The sequence below is a fragment of the Notechis scutatus genome, chromosome 1 (assembly GCF_049901735.1).
Source record: "Notechis scutatus isolate UNSWTSFEM ecotype Mainland chromosome 1, rNotScu1.2, whole genome shotgun sequence".
Taxonomy (NCBI): Eukaryota; Metazoa; Chordata; class Lepidosauria; order Squamata; family Elapidae; genus Notechis; species Notechis scutatus.
The window spans coordinates 297,740,433-297,753,083 of NC_142009.1; positions in this window are offsets into that span (position 1 = coordinate 297,740,433).

Consider the following 12,651-nt stretch of genomic DNA (forward strand, 5'->3'; position numbering starts at 1 on the left):
AATCTATAAAGAGGACAGAGAACATTCTTTTTTCATTATTTTCTACTCTATTCTTTTGTTTGAAGATATCAGAAATTCACTTGAGACAGATAAACTACATTTCAAGTGAATTGTCCAGTTATTCACAATTGCTCCACTTCTCCTCGCTTCTGTTCTTCTTATTCTCCAAAAAGGAAAACATTATTTATTCTTTATAATGCCCATCAATCATGCTACAAGGAAGAAGGAATGCTTAAGAACAGGTACAGTTTACACATTGAAAAAGATGTATAAAACTGGTTTCAACTGAAAATATAAATTCTCTAAAATCTAAAAGATCTAGTATTTTAAAGGAAAAACCTTTAATTCCCAGGTGAAGGATACATGATCTGAAGGAAAACCAGTTCAGTCCAGTTAAAGGTTGAATTATATCAAGATTAGAAGAATTTGTACACAACAAGATTAACATTTAAAATAGGAATGCAATGGAATGAAAAGTGGAATATAACCCAGATTACATGTATGTCTCAATAAAGATATTTTTATTTATTTATTTATTTTATTTATTTTATTTATTTGATTTGCCAATTGTTTACAAGATAATAAGTATAAGTGTATACATAGTTGTGAATACATGAAATGGGTACATATAAGAAAAATAAAAGAAGAATAAGAGAAACAATAGGACAGGGACGGTAGGCACGTTGGTGCGCTTATGCACGCCCCCTACAGACCTCTTAGGAAAGGGGTGAGGTCAATAGTAGACAGTCTAAGGTTAAAGTTTTTGGGGTTTGGGGAAGAGACTACAGAGTTGGGTAGAGTATTCCAGGCATTGACCACTCTATTGCTGAAGTCGTATTTCCTGCAATCAAGTTTGGTGCGGTTAACTTTGAGTTTGTATCTATTGTGTGCTCTTGTGTTGTTATGGTTGAAGCTGAAGTATTAATTGACAGGTAGGACATTGCAATGTATGATTTTATATACCATGCTTAAATCAGACCGAAGACGGCGTAATTCAAGGTTTTCTAGTTCTAGAATTTCAAGTCTGGTGGCATAAGGTATTCTACAATGAGTAGAGGAGTGGAGAACTCTTCTTGTGAAATATTTCTGGACTTTCTCAATTGTGCTAATATCAGATACGTAATGTGGGTTCCAGACTGATGAACTGTATTCGAGTATTGGTCTAGCAAATGTTTTGTATGCTCTGGTTAGTAGTGTGATATTACCAGAGAAAAAGCTACGTAGGATTAGGATAACAACTCTTAATGCCTTTTTGGCTATGTAGTTGCAGTGGGCTCTAGCACTTAGATCATTAGAGGTGAGTATTCCAAGGTCCTTTACAGAGCTTGGGTCATCAACAAGATCTTGACTATTCAGCTTGTATTTTATTTTCTGATTTTTTTGCCAATATGTAAGACAGAGCATTTATTTGTTGAGATTTGAAGTTGCCATTTGTTTGACCATTCTGATACATAGTCAAGATCTTTTTGTAGGGTAGCAGTATTGTCTGTGGTATTGAACAGCTTTACATCATCAGCGAAAAGAATGCAATTGCTCTTAATATGATCACAGAGGTCATTTATGTAGAGTATGAAGAGAGTTGGTCCTAGAACACTGCCTTGGGGGACACCACTATTGACAGGTACAGAATTTGATAGGACGCTCCCAATTTTGACCATTTGTTGTCTGTTTGCCAGGAATGCTTCTATCCAGTTATTCAGTTGTCCAGAGATACCATAGGATTTTATTTTTAGGAGTAGTTTGTCGTGTACCACTGAATCAAAGGCTTTACAGAAGTCTATGTAGATTGCGTCTATTGCTTTGCCCTGGTCGAGTTGTGTCGTCCATATGTTTTTGCAGTGTAAGAGTTGCAGATTACAGGATAGTTTTTTTCTGAAACCGAATTGTTTATTGGAGAGTAGGTTGTTTGTCTCTAAGTGGAGGATGATGGATTGGTTAATAATTGATTCCATGACTTTACAGGTGACGCAGCATAAGGAGATTGGCCTGTAATTTTCAACTAGGCTTGGGTCTCCCTTTTTGAAGATGGGGATGACTGTGGCTTGTGACCATAGGTTAGGCAAGGAGCTGGTCCTGAAAGATTTTTCAAAGATTATGCTTAGAGGTTTGGCTATGGCAGTGGATAGCTTTCTTAAGAAGTAGGCACATATTCCATCCGGTCCAATAGATAGAGATGGTTTTAGATTGCGTAGTGATTTTTTAACATTGTCTTCTGTGAAATCGATATGTATTAGATCATTGTTGTTATCTGTGGTACGGCTAGGAAATACTGGGCATGATCCATTGCTGTTTACAAATACTGAGCCAAAGAATGTGTTAAAGAGGTTGGCTTTAATGGTGTCGTCGTTGCAGTCTTTACCATCAGGTCCTATCAAGGGTGGGATAGACCTTGAGTCTTTTAGTTTGTTGTTTACAAAATTGTAAAAAGCACGGGTGGAATTGGTGCTTAGAAGGTTTTCCTCTTGTTTAATGTGATAATTGGTGCATTCGGTCTTTATCTGGTGGCATAAATTTTTGTATCGGCTTTTGAAATTGGCAACGTGACCAGATTTGTTTTTCCGCCAGAGTGATCTCTTTTTGGATTGAAGTTTCCTTATTGTTATGGGTAATCTGCTTTTTTGTTTTGTTTTGGGAGTTGTTGTTGGTACATATAGTTTGATGACTCTTTTGACTTCAAGTAAAAATATGTTGTAATGGTCTTCAACAGTATTGCATCCAGTGAATAGAGATTGCCAATCAAGGGATGAGAGATCGTTGTCTATAAGATCATAGTTGCCTTTTTGAAGTTACAATTGGGGATTACATCATTGTGGTGATTTTTGTGTGGGCGTATGTTGAGACAAAAGTCAATCATATTGTGGTCACTCCTGAAAAGGGTTCTTTAGTTTGTATTCAGTAAATTAAATTCAAACTATTGCAGAAGATGAGATCGAGGCAGTTGTTTAGTCTAGTGTTGTTGGTTACTAGTTGTTCCAGTCCCAGATTTGTAATAGCATTGTAGAAGGTTGTGTGTATGATTTCAGTTGTTACAATCATTTAGGGTCCAGTCAATATGAGGTAGATTGAAATCGCCAAGAAAGATAAAAGGGTATGGGCAGGATGCAGCCTGTTGTGTCCCTGACTAGCTAAGTCTTCAACCTGGTCCGCATTTTGAGCAGGACCATCTGACTGTTCCCATTGGTTGGTGCCGCTTGACAGCAGACTATATAAGGAGCTGTCAAACGGCATCAACTGGGGAGTTGGGGCTCCGGCCCAGCCAGCCGGCTGCCAGCCCAGCTGGGCAGCCACGTTAATCTGTTACTGCTTCAAATAAAGAAACATTATTCTTCAGCTCCTGTGTCTGCCTGGTGTGTCCGTCCAGACCAATACAACACTGGCGACGAGGGTGGGATGTCAGAAGAGACACCCAGGCAAGAAGCTAAGTCACTGAAGAAAGAGCTGAAGCCACAGAATGTCTGGAGCTGCAGACAGTCTCTGCGCGCGCCAAATTTAAAGAGCCTCCTCAGCTGAGGAAAAGAAAGTCTCCTGAGCTGAGGAAAAGAAAGTCTCCCTGAGCTGAAAAGAAAGTCTCCCTGAGCTGAGGAGAAAGTCACTGCCTGACAGGCACTCTAGCCTCCCGTGCGAAAGGCACCCCCATTGGCGCTACCAAAAGCGCAGAAGTCTGAAAAGCCTCCCCAGCCGAGGAACAGACGATTTTCGCCTCAAGGCCCGTGAAGGCCGGCGAAACCCCCGTGGAGGGCATAGAGCCGCCTCCTGTGCCAAGGGATTGAAAGAGCGAAAAAAAGCCTATTGCAATAAGCCTTTAGCAGAGGTCCAGACTTTCTCCTCATAGGCCTGAAGGCCGAAAGCGAGAACTATGCTTCCACATTGATTGATAACTTTGGGACTGTTTTATTTTTTCTTTGGAATATTCTGGTTGTTGTAAGAAGAAAGAAGGGAAAAGCGAAAAGATTTATAATGGCTCTTTCTATTGAGGAACTGAGGAAAGATTATGAACAAAAAATGGTAAAGCTGGTTTGAAAGAAGCCTTCCTTTTTTAGAAATGGCGCTTATTAACTATCAACAAACATTACAACAGATGAAGACAGCAGAAGAAGAAGAAGGAGAGGAAGCCATCTTTAATAAATCTCAGAACTCAACCAAGAAAGAAGGAAGAGGGAAAGGAAGAGAAATAAAGGACTTAAGATTTAAAAAAACATTTAAGAAAGGGAAAAATACGGTGCAAAATCAATATAAGGATAGTAAACAAAAGGGAAAAGGAATACGACAGAGAAGGGAAGCCAGTAAGGCAGAGGCTAGAAGAAGGGGGTAGAAAGTTTTGTTGGGAGAAGAAAGAAAGGGAAAAGGTGGAGAAAAGCTACAAAGTTTTGAAATTAAATGGGAAAAAAAGGAATCTTTTTAGGATAAAGGATAAAGTATAATTTCTTCCAAGAGATTTTGCAAGGTACATAAGATGATATTGTAGTATTGTATTAGAAATAGAAAACTTAAATGGCTTAAGAGTTGATAAGAGATTAAAATTTTGAAATGTTAATAATGATTGGTTTTAAAATTTAATAATATGAGGGGAGGTTTAGAATATTGAGTTTTAATTAAAGAGTTTAATAAGATTATGGTATTGATGTTATTATAAAATTTTTATTATAGTATTTGTTTTTAATATTTAGATCTATTGTTTAACTATGTATTTAATTATTCTGGATGTATTATTCAGATAGAATGTACCAAGCAAAATCGGATTGGGTATTGGGTGGTATTTTAAAGATTAACTTGATTAATTTAGTGGGGAGATAGAAAGGCATCATACTCTGATTAGTGATTTCAGGAGAAATTTCTTTTTTTTATAAGGAATGAGACAAAGGTACAATAAAGAATGGACAAAATATACAAATATAATGACTCAAATTAAGATGATTAATTAAGATAGAATTAAGAAGAGTGAAATATGTGGAGAAGTTAATATAGAAGACTTAGAATGGTAAATAAAATAAGTAATGACACAAGATGAGCATGAATACAGTTGAAGTCCATGAAGAGAGAGATACCTGGGTCCAAGTTACTTTACAAAAAGATTTTTTTTATGTTTTGTGTGTTGTTTATATATGTTGTTGTTTTTTGGGAGAATTAATAAAACCTTGCAGAAATATAGAATGAGAATAATGGTAATTAAGTCAGAAAGAAATAGATGAAATAATAATAATAAAATTGAATAAGAGTAAAGAGAAATAAAGAGAAATTGGATAAGAGGTTTTTGTATGTTTATATGGAAATGGTTTAAAACAGAATTATAGTTCATCTGACTTGTTAAATTTATAATGGAAAAAGGTTTAAATATGTAATGGATAATGATGACTTGTGTGTTTTGAAAATTAATAAAACTTGTTTAAAAAAAAAAGATCATAGTTGCCTTTTTTGAAGTTACAATTGGGGATTACATCATTGTGGTGATTTTTGTGTGGGCGTATGTTGAGACAAAAGTCAATCATATTGTGGTCACTGCTGGAAAAGGGTTCTTTAGTTTGTATTCCGTAAATTAAATTCAAACTATTGCAGAAGATGAGATCGAGGCAGTTGTTTAGTTTAGTGTTGTTGGTTACTAGTTGTTCCAGTCCCAGATTTGTAATAGCATTGTAGAAGGTTGTGTGTATGATTTCAATTGTACAATCATTTAGGGTCCAGTCAATATGAGGTAGATTGAAATCGCCAAGAAAGATAAAAGGGTATGGGCAGGATGCAGCCCATGTTAGTAATGTATTTAGCTTGTTTACATGTTCGATGTCATAATCAGGTGCTCTGTAACATAGTAAGAATCGAATTGTGATATTTAAGGATAGTTCACAGATGATGGTCTCAGGAAGAGCAAGCTCCTGGGTAACTTGGATATTTTTAGATGTAAGGACTTTTTATAGAAGATAGCAACACCACCTCCTCTACGAATTTCACGATCTGATCGGTAAACATGATAGTCTCTTACTGTGGTAATGGAGTCAGGAGAGATGCATTGAGCCATGTTTCACAAACAAATATAATGTCGAATTTAGCCATATTTAGTAGGAGGAAAAATTCAGGTATTTTATTCACGAGGCTTCTTGCATTGAGTAGTTTGCATTTAAGGCCAGCAGTAGTTGGAATTGAGGTAGTTAGGGCGTGCATGCCTAGTCTTGGGTGATGGTGGATCGGTTGAGGTAGGGTTGTGGTTGAGGGTTAAAGCTGAGTTTCGGGTTGTGTGGCTTACTTTTGATACAGTCAGCATGGTAGTCAATGTACAGGTCCTTCTCTCCATTGTCTAGACGTTTTTTGAGTTCAGTGCGGAGTACACGGGAGCGGGCACGTTGTTGTATGGTTAGGTCAGGGCGACAACAGAGGTTCTTATGGTTGGTGTTGGTTTTGGCGAGTGAATTTATAGTGTAATGAATTTACGTTTGCTTGATTCATTTTTGCAAATGACCCTGCACAAGCGTGGGGCCACAGAGCCGTCTCTGTTTTTGAGCTCTCGGTCGATGCGGGAAATGTCAAGTATTTCATCAGAGGAGATGGTTGATGCTTGATAATCTCTGATGATGTTTCGGACAGTTGTGATGTCATCATTGTCATTGATGTCCTCTAGACCAAATAAGATGGCGTTTGGATGTTTCCGTTCACGCTCAACAGCTTCTCTGATGAGGATTGGGATATCAATATTTGTCTGGGTTGTGTTTATTTGTGGATTGGGTTTTGTACTGGGTTGTGGTTGTTGGGTAGAGATGTGGTTAGTAGCTATTGGATGTTCAGGTTTTTGCATTGTTCTTGGTTGGGTGGCCAGGAAGAATGCGGCATGATATTTGTGACTAAAAAAGACACAATTAAATATATAATGGTATATTATTAGACAAATTACTAACTACCTACAGAAACTAAATAATCAAATGGATGGTATTTAGGTTTAGAACCAAATGTTGCACATCAGCAGGTAATTTGGGCTGTAAAAAGCCTCCTATTCAGAAGTGAACCTCAATGGAGTTAACTTCCAAGTAAGTGCCTATAAAATAACTGCCTAAATTACTTAAATCTCAAAATTAGACTAAAAGTTGAAGCATCAAGGGACTCTTAAAACACAGTTTGCATGCTGAGATTGTACATAGTAAGAATTACTAATATAACGTCTGCCGATAAAAATTGTACATGCTCACTGTCAAAGTAATCATTCCTTCAAATACTTAAGATAGCTGTTTCCTACAACTCATTGGATTGTTTAGAAATAAATAGTACAACTTCATATTAAGTTTAGAGAAAGCTTTTAAAAAGATCAGCAAAAGAGTGGGATTTACATCATTTTCAGATTACTAGATTTATTTGAAGCTTCAGCTTATTTTATTTGTAATTAACTATGCCCACAGCCCAGATTTCTTCTAATAGAGAATAGATGTACTTGTTAATGAAAAATAATATAAAATGTCTAAACGCAAATGCAGGGAACAATTGCGTACAGCCACAGAAAGAGGTGGAAATGAAGAACTTAATTTTATCTTTTAAAAAAGAGACACCGAACATTCATTGGTGTTCAATGTCAGACTGGAGCCCAAAAGCAGCTTCCAGCTTCTTAAAACATTTTTAATAAAATATGTACAATTGATTGAATATAGAACAACAGAATAGATGAGATTTCAGTTGCCACCTTAAGCTAACTCATTTGATTCCCCTCAAATTTCAGATTTGAGGCAATTCCATTCACATTGTAGGATGTTGCCCTGCAGGGAATATTAGAAATACATTTTCTATTCCTCTATTTTTGCTGCAACATTACATATGAGAAATGTATAGTTCTGCTCCTCTGGGTTAGAGTTTGTTCAAGGTACAATCAATACCCCAAGGGCTAGCAAATGCAAGTCAGGAAATAGTTTGCCAAGTTTTGTGGCTTTGACAGAAATTTAATTTTACTGTCTTCTACCAGGGGCTGCTGTATTGTGATTTGAATATTTGGTTAGAACATTTCAGAAATTGAATGACTGAGGTTTGTTCTTTCTTTCTTCATATTAAGCATTTAATTCATTCTTTTACAGTATCTGAACAAATAATGCTTTTAATATTACAAAATTAAGCTCTCTCCCCCCTCCATTCAAGGCTGCTAAAGTGATAGGGCAGTACCCTGTATTTAATAAATAAAATAAATTATTAATTCCAGCTGTAGAAAAAGATTTCATAATTTAGTTGTGTAAAACCTAATTCACTGAAAGATTGAAAATACAAAATCCTGCTCGTTTAAAATCTCCTCAGTTCAAGCCTTCACTATTAGCACCCATTATCTTTAATCCAGAGTGTATAACTTCAAAACTGGATATTTAATGATTCATAAAATGTCAGTACTTGATAATAAGCTTCTTCTGTTGAAATGTGCATAATAACTATTATCTACTGAAAAGATTGGTGGATATTAACATTTATCCTAGTTGCAAAAGCTGCTACTTATGGGGAGAACTATGTTTTAAAAAACTGAAATGCCAGCAATTAGTGTCACTTATCTGTACGGACAGTTTCCTAGCCTTTGTTGCATATTTTTGAAATGCACTACTTTCCCATAACGTATCATCATAGGTAAAATACAATCAAACAGAAAGAACAAGGCAGTGTTGTGGATATTAGGATTTTTAATGTTTTTATTCTGTAAGCTTCCCAGAGTTGCTTCAAAATGAGAAAAAAATTATTAAACAAATAAAATAATAAATTGTAAGATAGTATTCCTGAAAAAATAGTAAGTCTTAATAGTAAAGTTCTTCATTTCAGTCCAAGGCAGAGAAAAATTCCAGTTTTAAATAAACTAGAATCAGTTAGTATAGCCAGGACATAGTTGAATGACTTAATGTCCTGATTTGATTAATTTTGGTTCTTGTGTTTGGGAGAAAGCTCTTTAGGGTATGTATGTATATATGTATGTATGTATGTATGTATGTATGTATGTATGTATGACTTCTGGTTTGTCGGCTTCGCTAGTGGCAGGGATTCGCGATACTGCGCGATCCCTGCGGCGCTAGCCGTTTTGGTGCCTCCGATCCGGACGGGTTTGGAGGCTAAGGCTGCCCTGCAGGGGCAGCTGAAGATAGGGGGGATCCGGAGAGGGGTTTGGGGGTGTTGCAGACCCCCTCCCCGGCCGGCAAAACCCCCTTTTCTCAAGACGGTGCAGCGGCAGTCCGTAATGGCCGCCACAAAGAATGTGTGATTCTTAATAAAGTACAAAAGAACAAAATCTTGGAAAAAAGTCACCCTCCAACTCCCACCCCCACCCCGATGACAGCAGATCACACTAGCCATTTGATGGTCTCCATCCCCCTCTGGGTTCCCCAGGCCCTCTGGCAAAACCAGGTCTTCAGTACCTTCTGAAAGAGTGCTGGAGTGGGGGCCATTCTAATCTCTGGGGGAATGATATTCCAGAGAGAGGGAGCCACCACAGAGAAGGCCCTTATTCTGTGTTCCACTGGGTGTATATCCCTCAGGGATGGGACCCTCAAAATTCCCTGCCTCCCTGCTCTAATGGGTCGGGTAGATGTGACCAGCAAGAGACATTCCGTCAGATAACCTGGTCCCAAGCCATGAAGGCTTTTAAAGGTGACAATCATCATCTTGAATTGTACCCAGAAGCAAATTAACAACCAATGCAGCTCCTGCAGGAGAGGTGAGACATGTGCATACTGGGGTCTGCACAAAACCATGCGGGCTGCTGCATTTTGCACCAACTGGAGCTTCTGGATTGCTCTTCAAGGGCAGCCCCATGCAGAGTGCATTACAATGGTACAGGCCACCAATAAGAGTTTATTGATATAATCTCTATGATGCCACAAAAAATAAAAATAAATGTACTTATCTAACCCCATACCTATCACTATATATCTGTCATAACATATTTATATCTATTTGTGTACTGTATCTAATCCACACAACTCCTATGAACAGTCCTGTTCTTCTTGTCTGCCTGAGCTTATAACAAAGCCCTTCCCTTTGAGCCACCTGCAAATGGTTGTTTTGAGCTGTGGCTAAAATGTTGGCGGGTGAGTGGGAGGGAAGGTACTTACCAGATGCCAGCTAGGCTACAGGCTGTCAAAATTTCTGCTGGAGTGAAGCTGATGGGCTTTGCTTCCCCTTTCAGTTCATCTGCTGTTTGTTTACTGAGATCCACACTGGTATTTGTATCTGTTCCTCCTTCCCCATCAGTCACCTACTAAGCTATACTTCATCCTGATGGTTGCTCCCCTCCTTCAGCTGCAAACTTTTCACTCTGCTCTCCAACACACACCCACACTTGGGAATTCTTAGCATTTTTTATTTTTATAAGGGGAAACTAGGTCCAGAACTGCTCCCATTGCCTTAAAGTCCCAAGGAGAAAACAAAGGGAAGGAAGAGATCATGCTGGTCATTGGAATGCTTTCCTTCTACAGAGTTCAATTCTTCAAGTGAATAATATATTTCTGCAGCCTGCACAGCTGACAGAATTACATTGTTATTCATACAAATGGCCTTATACTGAATTAAACAATGGGATCATATTACTTTTTATTGTTGATTTCAACTTTAAAATGGTAGCTCAGACCCACCATGCACATCCCCCTTGAATGGCCCAGACTAAGGCTGCATAGCAGAGGTGGTATTCAGCAGGTTCAGACCAGTTCTGGAGAATCGGTAGCAGAAATTTTGAGTAGTTTGGAGAACCAGCAAATACCACCACTGACTGGAGATTTTACACTATCCTTCCCCTGCCAAGCCCACCGAGCCATAGAATTGGTAGTAAAAAAAATTGAATCCCACCACTGCTGCATAGGCATTGGCATAGGGGTCAAAAAAAATTGGGGAATGCCAAAATGGAAAAGACTTCCAAACATAATTTTTTTAAAAAAAAATATGAAAGCAGTAATGGTGCACACTGTGAGCCCACATGCCTACTCATGGGTTAAATATAATTTTACAGCATTGTTTCCATTTTACATGTTACATGTTCCATATTACAATAATGGGTGCTGATATGAGTAAAATTTCTTACTGTGTAAATAGGTTAAGAATGTCTAAGAAAAGGGAAAAAAACTGTCTGAGGTTGAAAATGAAATTACAAAGCTTAAATGATCAAAGAAAAAAAAAGAAATACAAAAAATCAAGAAGGCCCCTTTTGAAATTCCTAATAATAGCAATAGCACTTAGACTTATATACCACTTCACAGTGCTTTATATCCCTCTCAGAGTGGTTACAAAGTCAGCATATGTCCCCAACAACTGGGTCTTCATTTTACCAACCTTGGAAGGATGGAAGACTGACTCAACCTTGAGCAGCTCCTGGCAGTCAGCAGAATTAGCCTGCAATACTGCATTCTCACTAGGGGTGGGATCCGACAGGGTTAACTACCAGTTTGGTGATTTGCGAGGTTCAGTGATTTACGATGTGCTTTCCTGCACGCTGCCAGCGCGCACCTGTAAATCGTCATCAGCACACTGCGTGCAGAGAAGCAGCCTTTGAAAAAATCCCCTTTTTCCTGCTTTTTTAACTGCAGATGTGCATCACACGGCAGCTGAAGTTGAAAAAATCAGGAAATAAAGGTCAGGTAAGAGCCCGGGTTTGGGGGGTGGGGCAAAAACATCAGCAGACATAGAACCAGTTCTATGTCTGCTGCTCTTCAGAGCTACTGGTTCTACAGAGGTGGACAGAACCAATAGAAACCCACCCCTGCCACCACTCAAGAATACCAAAAGATGAGCCAAACAAGAATATAATTTTAACTGGTGAACCAAAATGTTTAGAGCTGGTCCTGCCCTGTGCACTGCGTGTGAATTATCACTGTTGCACACATGTAGCCAGGAGTTGTTCAATAGAATCTTGATGGGAGAATATTATAATATAACTCTTCCCAAAGCATTGGAGGAAGTACATTTGCCCCAGGAAGACTTCATGTTTGATAGAGCAAAGCCTTGATTTGTTTTCTTTTAAAAGCAGAATGCATTTATGTTATACAATGTTATGCAATACATTACAATATGTTATATTGTAATATAGCAAAGGCCCTCCATCTTCCCACCATCCAATTTCTCCAACCCTACCCTACATTTTCAAGGCAATTTCTTTGTATTCCTTTCAAGGGTGGCATATTTTTCTAGCTTATTCTGAATATGCAATCTTCTAGAGTCCACACAAATATAGCTTTCAATATAATCATAAATAACGGCTGATACATATCTATTGTGACACAAAAGTGGGCACAATTATGTTTCCTTCATGGTACTATTAAAGTTAAGAGTTGAGAATATATCAGGTGTTTTATTGAAAACATTTACATCCACAGATAAAATAAAAACCGTTCCCCATAATGGTGACAGTTGATAATTCCTACCATAACTTTTGCGCTTTGGAGGCAAAATAAAAAGCAAATGCTTTTCAGGTCAATAATTAAATTGATTACTTTGCTTTGATTGAACTGACAAAAGTATTATCCTTTAGAAAATATATTTGTAGTGGGGGGGGCCATGAATGTTTGCTAATATTGAGGGTTACTGTGCAGCACTCTGATGCACTAAGTTAAAAAATAGAGAAAAGTGCCATGTATAATAAAGCACTGTCTGTAACCCTTCCCCTTCATCCACCGTCTCTATAATCATCTTACATGAATAAATCTCTTGATTTCAATGGAATTGTCAGAAGTG